The following is a 12,982-nucleotide window of genomic DNA, read 5'->3' on the forward strand; positions in this document are numbered from 1 at the left end:
GGTATTTAAAATATTGACGAAGTTGTTTTTTAATGGAGTTCCTCCTTGTCATTAATCTGAACTTGGTGTTGTGAGAAACATTATTAGCTGTTCATAGTGAGGAGGTATTTATTTATCAGACAGGGTAAGTACATATGTAGAATATTGTGATCATAACATGTAAATTTGGAGCAATGCCCGCATGATGTATTATGGAAATACGGGATTACTCGGATGTCACTCAGTCAATGTCCTGAAATATTTCATTCATCTAAAAAGATATTTGATAGCATGTAATTCCTAAACATTCACTAACAGTCTCCCCATGTATTGAGGAGGTAATCAAAGCTATCAACGTTAAACCTTCCCCATATGCTTGTGAACTTGTAGATTGTTAATCACTCAGTAATCCATTTGGAAATTTCTAAACCGTATTCGACCCAATAAGCACACACCCCCCCCCCCCCCCCCCTGGTTCCGGAAATTTATATAGTAATTATTTTGTTTTAAATGAAAATCGTCCGGGAACCGAGGTTTCCGGATATTTGAAGTCCGTATAAGCGGGGCATGACTGTATTCTGTTTATTTTAGATATTTGTGACTTAAGGCTTACTGATGAATTTACGCCAATTTGACTCTGAATTGGTCCCAATAAGCGCCCACCCCTTCTGTCCTTATTGGGTCGAATACGGTAAATACTATTTGCCTTAATATTTAGATTTGACTCATGGAAAGAACAATTTTTAGGTTGCCATCTTTTCAACATTCATTATAATCATACTTAACAACGCAAGGAAGGTTTGATAGACAGTTCAATTTGTGGATGACACTATCGAACTGGTGCTGTCAGTCAGCTGTGATATATATATACACACATTGTTGTTACTATTTACAAACTGTTTTCATTCATTTCAACTGCTGCCTGTTCCCACCTCTTATGACAACAACTTGACGTTACTAGTCACCATGGGAACCAGACTTTTGCACCGTCCATTCACCTATACTCTACTTCAGGTTTACAGCCTGTCCCAAATACAATGGACAAATTACTGCCGATCCTTATACCAGCAGTTGATGTTGTTATTCCGTGGTTGAACTGTCAGTGACCAAGTGGGCCTCCCAGGTCCACAATAACACAATCTATTATTTAGTATTGATGAGCAGGGGGAAACTACCTGGTGATATCTATTGTTAATCAATGTATGTGGGAAAGTACTTATATAGCCTGATTTCTCCGACTTAGCCGTTTACCAACGATCAAAGCTGGTCAGTCGACCTATTGATTAGGAATTGATTTGCTTGTAGAAACAACATGAAGAAATCTATATAATTCTGCAGAAAAACACTAATATTCTTAAAGCATCAGTTGCCAGTATTTTACATGAGACTATAGGCAATTCAATGTCGGACATAATTATTTCTTGTTGCATTTTCCTGTTTTTCGTGCTGCATCTTTGCATTTTGCCAGGAAAATCCATAGAAACAAGATGTTAGGTTGGTCTGGATTAACCATTTAAAAAAATATTCATATAGAAATATATTACTGTTGAATGAATTAACGTATGTACCTGTGTAGACGTTATAGCCATCGTCACATTCATCATTATGTCAAACTGAGTATCCAAACATCATTTCAGGCATATTTTTGCAATAATATTTTGCTCAAACTGATTGCTTTGTTGATCAAAGTGCTCACTGAATGCATATGAGAGGAGTATATTGACCATTAAAAAATACATGTTGTTTGTTGCATCCACCATTTTATATTTGTATAGCACACATCTGGTTAGATATGCAAGTTTACTGTTTTACCTGTTTAGAATCCTCTGCCAAAATACCTGTAGATAATATGTATGTAGCCTCACTGCTGTATTGTCTACTATTGTTTACTATTGTCTACTATTGTCTACTATTGTTAAAGCTATTGTGATTCTAGAGGAAGGTTTGGAAGGCAACAGGTTTCTTGGTTTACAGATTATCTTTTGTGAAAAAAAGGTGTGTCAAATTGAAACAAAAACAACATGTCAGATCATATTCAAGATTTACATTTTTTAAAACAGGTCTCTGTATTGATTTTGAGTTTCAGTTGTTTTTTCTATTTTTTCCCCGTTTCATTTACTTTTAAATATGGGTTTCGTTGGCAGTAATTTTACTGTGGTGAATCTGTTATCCAAGATAATCAGCCAGCATTACCTAACTCCTTTACTGCTGAACCTCTCCATAATGAGGTTAACCCTATTTGGTCCCATTTGAATATACCTGTCAATGACCCCTCATTGTTTTTGCGCCAAATGAATTTTGTTGGGAGAAAAAAAGATTTGAATGGTTTTATTTCACATTATGCCACGTTTTCTTGTACTTTCTATCACCTTGTGTCATTTCAAGAACTCTGGGCATTGGATGTCTGTTTTAAGATGGTCCCTATTTAAGAATTCAGTGGCCCTAATCCAAGTGGTCATGTGACAGGAAGTGTGAACCGAATGTTATGCTAGGGGCTTGTTATTCCTATCTGTGATCCTTACGCTGACCCTGGTGTTGGATACGCCAGCATGATTTGCATATGCCAATTTTACTCTTTGTTGTGTTGAAATAAATCTATTTGAAGTTAAATGAATGCTTTCATTGTTTCATTCACTTTGGACAGCTAGACATACACAACTTTGTATGACCATGAGAGACAGGGTATTATCTTACGGTCTTATGGTTTTGACTTGTTGATTATATACCTAATTTATCTAACTACCCTGTGTCAAGATCCTCGCAAGCTGTATCATTTGTTGGCTATGCCATGAAATTTGAGAAAGGCTGGGACCAATCACTATAGTTATCTGGTGAATTGGTTTGGTTTAACACCACTTTGAACCGTATATCAATATGATAGTGTGTCAAATTTAGGGTATGGGTTTACCACTTTTAACACTTGATGAAACTCAGGCTTTAGTGCTGGCAAACCAAGCTTCATAGGTAGAGCGAATCTGGGATTTGAACCCACAATCATCTGATCCAGGGATGCAACCAGTTCTGTGTGTGACACCTTTGAGTGAGTGAGTGAGTAGTGTTTTACGCCGCTTTTAGCAATGTTCCAGCAATATCACGGCGGGGGACACCAGAAATGGGCTTCACACATTGTACCTATGTCGGGAATCGAACCCAGGTCTTCAGCGTGACGAGCAAAGGCTTTAACCCCTAGGCTACCCGACCGCCCCGTGACACCTTTGAGTGACTTGCCCACTGGTTTTGAATGCTCCCAATCGTCTACTACATGAAGCAACATGTAAGTTCTAACATACGGAGCTACTTTGTACTGAATAGTAAGATGGAATGCGGACTGATGGATATTTTGATGCAATCAGATCGTTCATCCTGTTTCATTACGCTTTAATTTTTTGTTAAACGTCTTATACAAACCAATTTAATTTTTTTATATAAAAGTCTTATGCAAACTAATATTCCAAAGTGTTTCATCTTAGTCCAATTAAAAAACGTTTGGTCTTTCTTTTTATCTAGATGCACATTTGAAAATATCTGTTCAGAGTCCCCTTTCACAAAGCCACAAAAGTGCTACAGTTTTGTTGTTAAAGTATGGGAGTTACCATAATATATTGCCTTGTGAAACAGGGCTCTGAAGGACAAATTCGGTTTCTGTCGGTCGTAGTTCACTGGTACCTTAAATTGTTCATCAGAGACATTGGAATTGTTGGTCACCCGGGTCTCCTTAATTGTAACTTCGTTAGTCACCTGGGTACCTTAAGTTGTTGGGCATCCATGTACCTTGATCTTTTCCTCACCTAGGTAATTTTACTTGTTGGTCATCCGGGCCCTTTAAGTGTACCTTGGGTCGTCAGTTAAGGGAATTTTCGGTTCCTCAGTCAACTGACCCGTGAAGATCGGGGGTAGAATAGGTCTTCAGCAACCCCTGCTTACCATAAAAGGCGACCATGCTTGTTGTAAGAGGCGACTAACGGGATCGGGTGGTCAGGCTCGCTGACTTGGTTGATGCATGTCATCGATCCCAATTGCGTGGATCGATGCTCATGATGTCAATCACTTGATTGTCTGGTCCAGACTCGATTATTTACAGACCGCCGTCATATAGCTGGAATATTGCTGAGTGCGGCGTTAAACAACAAACCAACCTACCAGCCTCAGTCAACTGGTGACCCCGACTGTGTCGCACATGTCTCCATATGGCGGCCCAAGCGCTATAAATACATACTTTAACATAGACTTGCGATGGTTGTATCGCAAAGATTGCTATGGAGTGGGCCCTGTCTTGCATCAGAAGGTCAGAACGGCTTAGTTTTCATATTTAATCATTCAAAAATTATGATCTGCAATTGATAGGTTACGTGAATCCAGTCTCATTAAATCAGACCTTTTACCGCGTTCATGCAGGGAGGTATTATGTCGGAGTAAAATATCTGACTTTAAGGAGATCGACATCAATCAAGTAGTAAATACAGTGAAGGAAAGTAGCTGATAGAGCACGAAAAACAATTTTGGCGCTCATACGATACCCCGTTCACATGCGCCTTTATACATATGTGTGTATATGTGCATACGTGTGTAGAGATACATACGTGAGTATACTTGTCATGTGAACGCGTTTACTCATATGTGTAGAAGCTAATTTGCATCATGTCTGGAGCAGGTGCAAATGTAAATGTAAATTTGCACTGTGTGTATATGTTGCAATGTGAACGTTTATGTCAACGTAAGAGGATGATCTAATTAATATCTGTTCTTTTGCCAACACCAAACAAATTGTCAACAGCCAACTTTTATGTGTATATACAGAGTTGAGCGGTGTTTTCTTTTGGTTTCAACATGTTCAAGGAGTCAAAACCTTGTGTACAAATTAAATCAAACACATGTTGCTTCACGCGAAAAATTTCGAGAAGTAACTCTCTTCTCATTCAACTTTCATGGGAAAACAACCTGTTTTGTGTTGAAAGTCGTGAACAGACTGACGAATATGTGTGCCTTACACAATTTACGTACTTTATTTACACACCTAAGATGCTTTTCATGTGAACGCATAGTAAATTTACATATACGCATGTATGTATAGTTACATTTGTGTAAAATTACTTACGTTAGTAAATGTTGTGCATGTGAACGGGGTATAAGTTACTCTTGGCATTACCCACGTACAGGCGTAAATTCCCGAATCTTCTTAACCGATATAAGTAGACACCAGATTGCCGTATATAACAACGGGCTATGATTCATAAGAGGCCTATTGCCAAGTGTGGTGATAGAATTTCCAAACTCAAATATACTTGATAAATCTACATAATTGTATGTACATTGCAGTGGACAATGGGCCCGAGTGCCTGCATAGACCACGACACTGTCCACGTTAGCATTCAGTATTGATCTCATAAAACGTCCATAGATATGTTGGTGTTATTCATTTTACAGGTATATTTGCTTTTCACTTATCTGGCAATGGGTCGTGCTGGGAGGAAATGTGCTTTATGCTTTGAGCACAATAAAATATGGTTTCACTTTGTCATATGTCTTTGTGGGGATTCCAACAAACGTGTCCAGCTTGATAAACGCACTCACCGCCTGACCACCCACAGCCCCATAAGGCTAAAGCCCATACGAAGTCAACGATTTGTATTATTCTGAATTCCTCATTCATTTTAGATTTTAAAAATGATATCCTCGACTTGATTTTATGGTCACTAACAGCCCGCTACTTTCAGGAACATAATTACTTCAATTGACCAAAATGTGAGAGGAAACCCTTGACACACCCTCGATTATCCAGTGTATTATATCTCCATTATGTTATAATGTATATACTAATAGAATGGAGTTATACTGGATAATCGAGGATGCGCTCGACTCAGTTTCGACAGAAGGAAAACCCCTTAAATCTGAAAGCAATAATATATAATCTTTGATATTCCATTCCGTGAGTATAGGTATTTATTTTGAAGAAATAACTTTCAATCTTCAAACACATTTAATGCTAATTACAAAGAAAAAATCACCCTTCGCATCATGACATTGGATATATTAACCCAAGTACCCAATAGAAGCACGTGTTGCAGTGTTGGTGTTATTTCATATATAAAGAAGTGATCAGAGATCAGGGCCCCGCTCCATAATGGTATCTCAGCACTACGACGGTCGTAGGTCTGTGTTAAAGAGGAGTTGCGACATTCGTAGAGTTGAGATCGCTTTTAAGAACGATCTGTTAGACAATCGGCCTCTTTTTATTCACGGCCACACGCACACACTAGGTCGCAGTTTTCATCCCGTGACTAGTCTGTCTCACGGTCCCAGAACCACATTATTTTCCCTTCTGCCGAGCCATTACTACAATGCTATAGTGAGTGAGTGAGTGAGTTTGATTTTACGCCGCTTTTAGCAATATTCCAGCAATATCACGGCGGGGGACACCAGAAATGGGCTTCACACATTGTATCCATGTCGGGAATCGAACCCGGGTCTTCGGCGTGACGAGCGAACGCTTTAACCAGTAGGCTACCCGACCGCACAATGCTATAGCAATAACGAAGCAAGTCTACATTTTTCACAGGTCTGAGTCTCCCATCTCACTGAGGTTCCTTTTTAATTTAAAGGGAGTTGTTTGTTTCCATCAAAGTTATATGTTTTCAGAGACTAAAGAACTCAGTTTGGCATAACTGCACTTATCTCAAACTTACAACAGTACAGTTTACGCAGTACATGTATTGATTTCTTTATATCACCTTTTTTCAATATATGCGCTTTATCGATCGTTTCACGACAGACCTGGTCGTTATTTTTGTTTTTACACGGTGTTTAGTTTTTGTGTGTTTTTATTCCTTGTGTATTAGTGGAAAATACGGTAATCACGTGACGGTTGAGTTGAAAATTATACACACTACAGAAAGAAAGAGCACGACAACATTTTCAGGTAGATTTTATTAGAAACATGAGTGAGTGAGTGAGTGAGTGTTGGTAGGTGAGTTTGAGTGAGTGAGTGAGGGTTGGTGGATGGGTTTGAGTGGGCGAGTGAGTGAGTTAATGAGTGACACTCACTCACCGACCAGCAAACTATATACTACAAGCCTAACCCATTTGGGGGCCAGTTCTAGCTCATCCTCCCTTATCCAGTGTTATACCCCCATTCTATTCTGATATATTCTCGGACAAGTTCGATATCTTGGCATCGTATGGGATGAGACGTCAACATCTCAATCTCTTTTATTCATATAAGGGCAGCTTCCCACAGAGTGTGCTTCTATTGTACGGATATTCTTGTGTCATTCAAAACATACTAAAACTAAGTGTTAGTGAATGGATCAAGGCTATTATTGTAATAGGATGGAGATATAAGACACTACAGGAGAAAAAAAATAAATTGTCCCCGAAAATTCTTGAAATTATGCTTCAGAGTGTTGAAAAAAAAGAGATCCAAGGCCTTAATCCCACCCCCCACCCCCACCACCCCCAACCCCCAGAATATGAAATGGTCGGTCCCTAAGGCCAGGTTCACACAGTGCCGATTATGTCTCCCGTTTGAGATCAGACAGCGCACGGACACGAAAAGTGAAAAAGTCGGATTACTATTCTCAATTATTTGGAATGTCCTATCATTGTCTGAACGCAGTCGTATACGTTCGTAACAGAGTCCTATGGATCGGGAAAGGTCCAGAGAGGTCGGCCAAGAACTCCCGACAGTATGGTGCGTCCCGTAACATTCGGGAAACTCAGCCGATTTTGTCTAGTCGGATTACAATTGTGACTATGGCGTGACAGATTCTGCTGTGTCGGATTAAAATCGTAACAATGTCCTCTGGGTCGGGACGCTGTCGTGATGAACGGGCATGAATTGTTCATTGCCGTTTCTTGTCGATTGAGTCAAGATTGCGTCCAGATCTTGCCAAATGCGAACCTTCTTTGACGGTTCACTGTCCGGTCACTGTCAGATCTCTGTCGGATCGCATTCGGGAGAATCGAGACGCTGTCGGGACAGATTCGGTCGTTTTTTTACCACGCGGAAGATACAAATCGGATCAGATTCGGATTGAGAACGGGAGAATCGGGACGAACTCGGCTGGAAACGGCTGAATCGGGACGCTTCCTGAACAGTATCTGATTGTGAATTTCCCGCCACGAATCACAGGATCTTGATCAGACTTTTGACAAATGTTAATCGGGAATGGCCCTTTCAAGGACGGCAGAAAAAATCCTGAATGTGTGACTGAGCCTTCACATAGCTTCTCCTTAACGTTGTCTGCTTACATCAGCCCATCTAACTCATCAGCATAGAAATCAACTGTCAATATAACATTCATCATATGTTCGTGGAATGGGATAGAAGGATAGGTGAACTTCAATTGATATCATTAATCTAGGAATAGGATCTCAGTGACCTTCAGCGGCACCGGTAATAGTGTTGACGTGTTGGGGTGACGTGAGGTAACTATGGATGCTGCAAGTGATTACAAACATCACTCGCGAGGGACTGATTTGTGTGTTGCAGATAGCAACAGTAACGGCGAACAATAAAGGCACATCCAATATGACGTGTTGACACAGTGTTGACTAGACAGCGTCAGACGTGATGTGGCTGCTGATTCTGTGTTTCATTTTCAATCATCGACGTGATCATTCCTAGCAACACCACCGACTTCACCTACTGTCGTGTATTGCTTACTGTGGAGTCGATTCATATCGAACTATTATTATCTGGTGTTTGTTTGCTGATAAATTGAGAATTTAATTATCTTCCAAGATCAAGTATATCAAGACGAGTTTATAAATGTTACACGATGTTTAACTTCTTTCCAACAACACTTGATATATTTTGAGCTTCGAAGACACGAGGGTGTACGGTGGCCCATAAGGGACATGGAGTCTGTTTTTCAATATTTTGATATTTCACTTACTTTTATCGTAACCTTTCGCAAATTAACACAATTTGTCATATATAAATATGTGATAAATCATGTATAAAAATAACCGAAAACATTGAAAATATACTTTGAAGTAGCTAATGAATCGCTGAAATGTGAAGCGAAAATGTCATAAACTAAAAAGAAAATACATGTTTTTGACATTTTCATTTTAGTTTTTGACCTTTTCGTTTTTTTGTTTTTGACATTTTCATTTTAGTTTTTGACATTTTCGCTTCACTTTTCAGCGATTCAAAATTTTCATTATGCATGATTTATCACATGTTTAATTTATGCATGTATACATGCATTTAAAAATCATTAAAAATAATTAATAAGTAAAGTAATCATTATTTGTGTGTGTGCTTGCGTTCATTAACGATTTTGTATTTTTGTTATTAGCATCCTTGGGAGGAGATTAAAATCATCTAAAAAATGCATAAGAAAATGTTTAATACGCATTTGTAGTGTTCCAAAACGTCCCTAAAATGTTAAAATCATAACAAAAATGTCTTTCTTTATACATTACCTCCACCTTCCCATATTAACATATTCAGAAATTTTGCTCTCGTGTTCTTATTCTACTTTATTTTCCTTTAGTTATAAATAGTAATTAAATTTAATTTATTTTTTAAACGCAAATCTACATCATACAGGTACCAAATGTTCTTTTAGTGCATGCATGGTAGTTTCTGTTGTGTTATGCTATAGGAACATGCTATCGTGACATAATCGCTAATTCACATGTTTACTAATACCCGTTATGTTGTCATGGATACTTCTGTCGATTATTTCATCATCTTAACCAATTACTGACGACGAGTCAGTATCAAGGGTTTTATCACCACGAATATCCTTCCTGTGCTTATTGTTGTAGATACAATGGGAGCCAATGTTTTCCAGAACCTCAAGTGAAAGGTGACTGTGGCAAATGAATGAGCCAAATATAATCGATGGGCAATCACCAGTTACGTCATTTGTACAACAAACTCGATCACTGAATATTTATTATCTTATAAATATTCAACATTATAACAACCTAATACGTTTCTCGTTCAGAACCACCGTGTTTAGATGTACTGCGATCTATGAATTATGCATGGTAAATCTTAGTAATAGGTACTATTTTTTGTGTAAATATCTCACCCAATGAGCCGACACATAAAACACTATAACATTTGGAGTCCTTTTGTGTCCCTTAACGTCTCAGTCAGCAGGGGGCGGTGGGGTAGCCTAGTGGTTAAAGCGTTGGCCCGTCACGTCGAAGACCCGGGTTCGAATCCCGACATGGTAGGTACAATGTGTGAAGCCCATTTCTGGTGTTCCGAGACGAGATATTGCTGGAATATTGCTAGAAGCGGCATAAAACCATACTCACTCACTCACTCCGCAATACTGTCAGCTATATCATCACAGCGGCCAGTGCGTTATCGAGTCTGGACGAAAATCAGTGGTTAACAGCATGAGCTGCGAAGAGCACCGTCTTAGCATGGTGGCATTCAACCGTCCAGGTCAGATACTGCAACCACTCATTCCTAAGTAAGGCCGGCTGTTACAAGCCTTGGCACAAATACAGCGTATCAAAGGTTTTTATGTCTTTTTACACGTAAAAGTGTGTAAAAATATGAACAAAACAGACTATTGTGAAACTGAGCATAACCAGGTATTAGTAGAATGAAAGGTGAATGTCCATGACCTATGACACCTTGACGACAGGTGAAAACAGGTGCTTGAAACCCACGTGCATGTGATTTGTCAGTGGTTAGTGATTTGTGAGTGGCATTGTGGGATAGTGAATCATCGTCAAAATATCAGAACGTAAAAGAAACATATTCCCTTCTCAAACAACAACTCACATGTCATTATTATTATGTACATGAACATAGCTGTTATTTTTATTGTTGTTTTGATAACTTTTTTCCAGGCTAATTTACATAATGCCTATAGGCTGTTTCTGCCATGTCAGTTTGGACTTAGTTTTATTTTTGAATGTTGAAAGTGTCTACAAATTACCTCCTGTAAAGTACAATTTGTATTGAGCACTGAGATAAAACTAGCCAATCCAGACTTGTACTTTTCCAGCCGTTTTGTTATTTTGTATTTACATCTACGTAATGCTTTGTGTCGATTATTAAATCCAGCAAAACAGTTTTTTTTTTCATTTCCATGAGTACTGAGTACTTCAGAAATCCGTCGTTTTCCAGATTTATCAAAACATTGTTTTTGTTTTTAGAATCTATTGCAGCGCTCGTTCCTGATAACGAGCCTTCGCAGATTAAAAGGATATTTTACAGACGCTTTCCCCAGTATATGTCTTTTGCACTGTTTGTTTTGTTTGTTTGTTTGTTGTTTAACGCCGCACACAGCAATATTCCAGCTATATGACGGCGGTCTGTAAATAATCGAGTCTGGACCAGACAATCCAGTGATTGATATCATGAGCATCGATCTACGCATGAAAGGGTTCCATCTCTATTGGAGTTCGTTGAGTCGCAGCGTGGAGGGAGACAGGTGTTACTTGATAGCTTCAGGTAATGGCTGAACAACAGACGGTTTACATGCATCCACTGGAAATGTTGCTGTTCTGGAAAATCACGGCTGTCGGTGCATTTATCTGGAACAAGTTTCCGCACAATCATCCGTCAAAAAAATATGAACAAAACAGACTATTTTGAAACTGAGCATAACCAGGTGTTAGTAGAATGAAAGGTGAATGTCCATGACCTATGACACCTTGACGACAGGTGAAAACAGCTGTTTTAAACCCACGTGCATGTGATTTGTCAGTGGTTAGTGATTTGTGAGTGGCATTGTGGGATAGTGAATCATCGTCAAAATATCAGAACGTAAAAGTAACATATTCCCTTCTCAAACAACAACTTACATGTCATTATTATTAGTATCCTGCGTCTGTGTGTGGTCACTGAGTCCTTGTCCGTTCAGCGCATATTATGATGAAGAGATCTCAGAGAGATTGGACCGTAAGATGATGCTTTTCTCTTGTCATATGATACCCTGCGCCCTGGCTTGTGTAGGAAACGAAAGAAGAACATCCCAGCTCTGCAGCGTTCCCTTGCAGAGGTTGACCTTCCCATCCATTGGACAGTTACTCAAGACAACAAGAGCTTCCTCTGTGTCAACGGTGGACATATTCTCCGCCACACATGTGCGCCTATTGGATGGAACGCTAAATCTTCCCCAAGCCATCCCCTTTAATGATTACACAGTGACCAGCTGGGATTCCTCCTGGTTTATTGAATGGAGACCACAGAATGAAACAAGCTCGCTCAATACCGCCATGGCGCTCGATCCCTACCACGAAAGAAGTACCGTGAACTTCGCGTCTTCCCAAGGCAGGGGAGCTAACTGACTATAAAGTCCAGTTTCCACGTGGAAACTGGACTTTTACAGTCAGTTAATTTCCTTGCCTCGGGAAGATGTGAACGTCGTATCGTCAGACGCAAGATCACATCTACAGATAGGTGTAGGAAGTACGCTCCTTAATGCTGCTGGGCCAGTGTTAAAAATGGACTAAATGAGAACTGTAATTCTAAGATTGTGATCAAATCTATCAAATATATCTAATATTTATCAGTGTTAGTGATAACTAAGTATTGTAAGAGTTTCACATTGTTAAATACTTTTCAGTGTAAACAATGTATTTCATATTTTTATTGTAAGTATTTTACAAATGTCAAATATTTTCATTATCAAATATTTAAAATCAAAATTATTATGATTCACGGCATTGCTCCATTGATTAATGCATTCAGTACATCATGTACACATTTAAATAGAGTACAACCTAGTCTACTCCATTCGGCTCCTTTTAATGTCACAGGTCACCTCCGGCAGCATTCGGAAGAATCCATATTGAAATTGGATTTCATGACTGATAACGGTACAACACCCAATCTCATTAAAATCAGACCTTAGTTCTCGCTACCGCTAAAAAAAGATCTGAAGACATCCCAGAACGACCTTTCATCCGACCAATCAGAGCGTCGCTTACCAGATTATGAAAGTGAAAGTCGGAATGTGATTTCTAATCATGCAACCTCGAAAACTTTACCATGGGGTATTCCGAACGATAGTTACGGGTT

The sequence above is a fragment of the Haliotis rufescens genome, unplaced genomic scaffold, assembly GCF_023055435.1.
Source record: "Haliotis rufescens isolate VD_foot unplaced genomic scaffold, xgHalRufe1.0.p SCAF_3, whole genome shotgun sequence".
Taxonomy (NCBI): Eukaryota; Metazoa; Mollusca; class Gastropoda; order Lepetellida; family Haliotidae; genus Haliotis; species Haliotis rufescens.